The sequence below is a fragment of the Oncorhynchus keta genome, chromosome 24 (genome assembly GCF_023373465.1).
Source record: "Oncorhynchus keta strain PuntledgeMale-10-30-2019 chromosome 24, Oket_V2, whole genome shotgun sequence".
Lineage (NCBI taxonomy): Eukaryota > Metazoa > Chordata > Actinopteri > Salmoniformes > Salmonidae > Oncorhynchus > Oncorhynchus keta.
The window spans coordinates 7,374,593-7,382,092 of record NC_068444.1 but is presented as its reverse complement, the minus strand read 5'-3'; positions in this window follow the sequence as shown (position 1 = coordinate 7,382,092).

Sequence of the window (7,500 nt, the reverse complement as noted above, 5' to 3'; positions counted from 1 at the left end):
AAAACACCAGAACAACAAAGACATGATATGTAAGCTTCCTAAATGTACATTACCATCCTACACAAGCTTCCTTAATGTGCAAACTTTGACTACTGGTTTCGATTTAGTAAATCAATAGAACAGAATAAAATATAATTGAGATAAGATATAGTAAGACATTTTAATTGATTACATTACAGTACCATTACAGAACCATTACAGAACCATTACAATACCATTACAATACCATTACAGTACCATTACAGTACGATTACAGTACCATTTCAGTACCATTACAATACCATTACAATACCATTACAGTACCATTACAATACCATTACAATACCATTACAGTACCATTACAGTACCATTACAGTATCATTACAGTACCATTACAATACCATTACAGTACCATTACAGTACCATTTCAGTACCATTACAGTACCATTACAGTACCATTTAATGCCATGCAACTACACATTGACAATAACCCACAAAACCAAAATGGAAAATGGAAACCTAAATAGGATCCCTAATCAGAGACAACGATAAACAGCTGTCTCTGATTGAGAACCAATTCAGGCCACCATAGACCTACATTTACCGAGACAATTCCAAACCCCTATAGATACACAAAAAACCCTAGACAAGGTGAAAACACACATACCCACCCTCGTCACACCCTGACCCGACCAAAACAATACAGAAAACGAAGATCAGAACTAAGGTCAGGGCGTGACAACCACATAGAGACGAGTGATTCATTCACTCACTCTGTCCTCCAGGAAAACAGCAGGATGTACTCCCCTCTCTCAGAAATGACATACACACCTACAGATGGAGGATCTTAATTTGAGCCGGTTCGCTACAGCGGGAAAATGACAGGGACTGTGAATTATGAGGTGGATTATAGTTAATGGACACATTTCTAAGGGTTGATACATTTCTAAGGGAAATAAATTACAAAACTTCAGGTTCCCCTTTGTAAACCTCAAATACAATGTACGTTTTAAATGTTCTGCAATGCAGCAGAGTTATCTAGCAACAGAGTGATCAAATTAAAATCCTACACATGATATACAAATTTCTGAGACGTAGCTCAGTGATCCGGAGAAGCACTGAGAACATGTCATTAGTTATTTCTCTAAACTCACTCATTCAAGTAAGAAACACATTCATGGAAAGGACAGGCAGGCAGACAGGCAGGCAGGCAGGCAGGCAGGCAGGCAGGCAGGCAGACAGGCAGGCAGGCAGGCAGGCAGACAGGCAGACAGACAGACAGACAGACAGACAGACAGACAGACAGACAGACAGACAGACAGACAGACAGACAGACAGACAGAGAAATAAAGAAAGAAAGAGACCTGGGCCCTCACAGAATAATGGTGTTCCATAAAAGGTCCAGTCTCCAGCACCACAAATACAAATTCCATCAAGACACTGTTGCCCAAGAGCACACAAAAAAACGATACATACCTTGGCCTAAACATCAGCGCCACAGGTAACTTCCACAAAGCCGAGAGACAAGAGAGAGACAAGGCAAGAAGGGCCTTCTATGCCATCAAAAGGAACAAAAAAATCACAACAATTAGGATCTGGCTAAAAATACTTGAATCAGTCATAGAGCCAATTGCCCTTTACGGTTGTGAGGTCTGGGGTCCGCTCACCAACCAAGGACTCACAAAATGGGACAAACACCAAATTGAGATTCTGCATGCAGAATTCTGCAAAAATATCCTCTGTGTACAATAACAAATGCAGATACCCGCTAATTATCAAAATTCATAAAAGAGACGTTATTAAATTCTTCAACCACCAAAAAGGAAGCGATTCCCCAAACTTCCATAACAAAGCCATCACCTACAGAGAGATGAACCTGGAGAAGAGGCCCCTAAGCAAGCTGGTCCTGTGGCACTGTAGAATGCTATTTGGCTCTAAACAGAGAGTACACAGTGGCAGAATACCTGACCACTGTGACTGACCCAAACATAAGGAAATCTTTGACTATGTACAGACTCAGTGAGCATTGCCTTGCTATTGAGAAAGACCGCCGTAGGCAGGCATGGCTCTCAAGAGAAGACAGGCTATGTGCACACTGCCCACAAAATGAGGTGGAAACTGAGCTGCACTTCCTAACCTCCTGCCAAATGTATGACCATATTAGAGACACATATTTCCCTCAGATTACACAGATCCACAAAGAATTTGAAAACAAACCCAATTTTGATAAACTCCCATATCTACTGGGTGAAATTCCACAGTGTGACATCACAGCAGCAAGATGAGAAAAGGGCCATGAGAAAAGGGCAACAAGTGAAAAACAAACGCCATTGTAAATACAACCCATATTTATGCTTATTTATTTTATCTTGTGTCCTTTAACCATTTGTACACTGTACACAGCTCCACTTCCTAACCTCAATGTATGACCATATTAGGTTCTACTATTATTTCCCTCAGATTACACAGATTATTTATTTTCCCTTTTGTACTTTTGGAATGTCTTGGTTCTTTTGGAATGTCTTGATTCTTTTGGAATGTCTTCGTTCTTTTGGAATGTCTTGGTTCTTTTGGAATGTCTTGATTCTTTTGGAATGTCTTGGTTCTTTTGGAATGTCTTGGTTCTTTTGGAATGTCTTGGTTCTTTTGGAATGTCTTGATTCTTTTGGAATGTCTTCGTTCTTTTGGAATGTCTTGGTTCTTTTGGAATGTCTTGGTTCTTTTGGAATGTCTTGGTTCTTTTGGAATGTCTTGATTCTTTTGGAATGTCTTGGTTCTTTTGGAATGTCTTGATTCTTTTGGAATGTCTTGGTTCTTTTGGAATGTCTTGGTTCTTTTGGAATGTCTTGGTTCTTTTGGAATGTCTTCGTTCTTTTGTAATGTCTTCGTTCTTTTGGAATGTCTTCGTTCTTTTGGAATGTCTTTGTTCTTTTGTAATGTCTTCGTTCTTTTGGAATGTCTTCGTTCTTTTGGAATGTCTTCGTTCTATGAGAATGTCTTCGTTCTTTTGTAATGTCTTCGTTCTTTTGTAATGTCTTGGTTCTTTTGGAATGTCTTCGTTCTTTTGGAATGTCTTCGTTCTTTTGTAATGTCTTGGTTCTTTTGGAATGTCTTCGTTCTTTTGGAATGTCTTCGTTCTTTTGGAATGTCTTCGTTCTATGAGAATGTCTTCGTTCTTTTGGAATGTCTTCGTTCTTTTGTAATGTCTTCGTTTTTTTGTAATGTCTTTGTTCTATTGGAATGTCTTCGTTCTTTTGGAATGTCTTCGTTCTTTTGGAATGTCTTCGTTCTTTTGTAATGTCTTCGTTCTTTTGGAATGTCTTCGTTCTTTTGGAATGTCTTCGTTCTTTTGGAATGTCTTCGTTCTTTTGGAATGTCTTCGTTCTTTTGTAATGTCTTCGTTTTTTGTAATGTCTTTGTTCTATTGGAATGTCTTCGTTCTTTTGGAATGTCTTCGTTCTTTTGGAATGTCTTCGTTCTTTTGTAATGTCTTCGTTCTTTTGGAATGTCTTCGTTCTTTTGGAATGTCTTCGTTCTTTTGGAATGTCTTCGTTCTATGAGAATGTTTACTGTTTATTTTTATTGTTAATTTCACCTTTGTATATTATCTATCACTTGCTTTGGAAATCCTAACATACAGTATTTGATATCGCATCTTCCCTATAACTCAAAACATTTCTAGCAGACAACATAAGAAAATTACCAACAATAACAAATGGTTTGATGAAGAAAGCAAAAACCTAAGAAAGAAATTGAGAAACCTGTTCAACCAAAAACATAGAGACCCAGAAAACCTGAGTCTACGCCTTCACTATGGTGAATCACTAAAACAATACAGAAATACACTACAGAAAAAGAAGGAACAGCATGTCAGAAATCAGCTCAATGTAATTGAAGAATCCATACAATCTAATCACTTCTGGGAGAATTGGAACACATTAAACAAACTACAACATGAAGAATTATCTATCCAAAATGGAGATGTACGGATAAACCACTTCTCCAATCTTTTTGGCTCTATATCAAAGAATAAAGAGCAAAAACAAAAACACATACATGATCAAATACAAATCTTTTAATCAGCTATTAAAGACGACCAGAACCCACTGGATTCTCCAATTACATTGAATGAACTTCAGGACACAATACAAACCCTCCAACCCAATAAGGCATAAGGTGTTGATGGTATCCTCAATGAAATGATGAAATATACGAAACCACAAATTCCAATTGGCTATAATTAAACTCTTTAACACCATCCTCAGCTCTGACATATTCCCCAATATTTGGAATCAAGGACTGCCCCCCCCCACACACACACAATTCCCCCCAATCCCCAGCCCCCCCAATCCACAAAAGTGGAGACAAATTTGACTCCAATAACTACTGTGGGATATGCGTCAACAGCAACCTTGGGAAAATCCTTTGCATTAACATTAATTTCAGACTCATACATTTTTTTACTGATTTTTACTGTACAACAGACCACGTATTCAACCTGCACACCCTTATTGACAAACACCAAAACAAAACAAAAATATTCTCATGCTTTTTTTGATTTCAAAAAAGCTTTTGACTCCATTTGGCATGAAGGTCTGCTCTACAAACTGATGCAAAGTGATGTTGGGGGTAAAACATACGACATTATAAAATCCATAACACACACATTTCTTTCCACAGGGCCGGGGGGTGAGACCACAAATACAAATTCCATCATTACCCCAAAGTGGTGTTGTCTGAAAAACATATGACATTATAAAATCCCATGTACAGAAACAACAAGTGTGCGGTTAAATTTGGCAAAAATAACACACACATTTCTTCACACAAAGTCGTGGGGTGAGACAGGGATGGAGCTTAAGACCCACCATCTTCAAAATATATATATATCAACGAATTGGCGAGTGCACTAGAAAAGTCTGCAGCACCCGGCCTCACCCTGCTATGTCACGTCCTGACCTTTAGTTCCTTTTTTATGTCTCTATTTTAAAAAATGTAAAATTTTATTTTAAAAAATCATTCTGAGCTTTTATCAATGCTGGGAGAAATATTTAAATGCTGACCCGTAATTTATTGTTTTAATTGTGTACAAAATACACTAAGCGTACGAAACATTAGGAACGCCCTCCTAATATTGATTTTGCACCCTCTTTTGCCCTCAGAGTAGCCTCAATTCATTGGGGTATGGACTCCACAAGGTGTTGCATGGGATGCTGGCCCATGTTGACTCTACAAGGTGTTGAAAGCGTTCCACAGGGATGCTGGCCCATGTTGACTCCACAAGGTGTTGAAAGCGTTCCACAGGGATCCTGGCCCATGTTGACTCTACAGGGTGTTGAAAGCGTTCCACAGGGATGCTGGTCCATGTTGACTCTACAGGGTGTTGAAAGTGTTCCACAGGGATGCTGGTCCATGTTGACTCCACAAGGTGTTGAAAGCGTTCCACAGGCATGCTGGTCCATGTTGACTCTACAAGGTGTTGAAAGCGTTCCACAGGGATGCTGGCCCATGTTGACTCCACAAGGTGTTGAAAGCGTTCCACAGGGATGCTGGCCCATGTTGACTCCACAAGGTGTTGAAAGCGTTCCACAGGGATGCTGGTCCATGTTGACTCCACAAGGTGTTGAAAGCGTTCCACAGGGATGCTGGCCCATGTTGACGCTACAAGGTGTTGAAAGCGTTCCACAGGGATGCTGGTCCATGTTGACTCCACAAGGTGTTGAAAGCGTTCCACAGGGATGCTGGCCCATGTTGACTCAACAAGGCGTTGAAAGCGTTCCACAGGGATGCTGGCCCATGTTGACTCCACAAGTTGTTGAAAGCGTTCCACAGGGATGCTGGTCCATGTTGACTCCACAAGTTGTTGAAAGCGTTCCACAGGGATGCTGGCCTATGTTGACTCTACAAGGTGTTGAAAGCGTTCCACAGGGATCCTGGCCCATGTTGACTCTACAGGGTGTTGAAAGCGTTCCACAGGGATGCTGGTCCATGTTGACTCTACAGGGTGTTGAAAGCGTTCCACAGGGATGCTGGTCCATGTTGACTCCACAAGGTGTTGAAAGCGTTCCACAGGCATGCTGGTCCATGTTGACTCTACAAGGTGTTGAAAGCGTTCCACAGGGATGCTGGCCCATGTTGACTCCACAAGGTGTTGAAAGCGTTCCACAGGGATGCTGGCCCATGTTGACTCCACAAGGTGTTGAAAGCGTTCCACAGGGATGCTGGTCCATGTTGACTCCACAAGGTGTTGAAAGCGTTCCACAGGGATGCTGGTCCATGTTGACTCCACAAGGTGTTGAAAGCGTTCCACAGGGATGCTGGTCCATGTTGACTCCACAAGGTGTTGAAAGCGTTCCACAGGGATGCTGGCCCATGTTGACTCAACAAGGCGTTGAAAGCGTTCCACAGGGATGCTGGCCCATGTTGACTCCACAAGTTGTTGAAAGCGTTCCACAGGGATGCTGGTCCATGTTGACTCCACAAGTTGTTGAAAGCGTTCCACAGGGATGCTGGCCTATGTTGACTCTACAAGGTGTTGAAAGCGTTCCACAGATGTGCTGGCCCATGTTGACTCCACAAGGTGTTGAAAGCGTTCCACAGGGATGCTGGTCCTTGTTGACTCCACAAGGTGTTGAAAGCGTTCCACAGGGATGCTGGTCCATGTTGACTCTACAAGGTGTTGAAATCGTTCCACAGGGATGCTGGTCCATGTTGACTCTACAAGGTGTTGAAAGCGTTCCACAGGGATGCTGGTCCATGTTGACTCCACAAGGTGTTGAAAGCGTTCCACAGGAATGCTGGTCCTTCTGTAGCTCAGTTGGTAGAGCATGGCGCTTGTAATGCCAGGGTAGTGGGTTCGATCCCGGGACCACCCATACGTAGAATGTATGCACACATGACTGTAAGTCGCTTTGGATAAAAGCGTCTGCTAAATGGCATATATTATTATATATATTATGTTGACTCAACAAGGCGTTGAAAGCGTTCCACAGGGATGCTGGCCCATGTTGACTCCACAAGGTGTTGAAAGCGTTCCACAGGGATGCTGGCCCATGTTGACTCCACAAGGTGTTGAAAGCGTTCCACAGATGTGCTGGCCCATGTTGACTCCACAAGGTGTTGAAAGCGTTCCACAGGAATGCTGGTCCATGTTGACTCCACAAGGTGTTGAAAGCGTTCCACAGGGATGCTGGTCCTTGTTGACTCCACAAGGTGTTGAAAGCGTTCCACAGGGATGCTGGTCCATGTTGACTCCACAAGGTGTTGAAAGCGTTCCACAGGAATGCTGGTCCTTGTTGACTCCACAAGGTGTTGAAAACGTTCCACAAGGATGCTGGTCCATGTTGACTCCACAAGGTGTTGAAAGCGTTCCACAGGGATGCTGGTCCTTGTTGACTCCACAAGGTGTTGAAAGCGTTCCACAGGGATGCTGGTCCATGTTGACTCTACAAGGTGTTGAAAGTGTTCCACAGGGATGCTGGTCCTTGTTGACTCTACAAGGTGTTGAAAGCGTTCCACAGG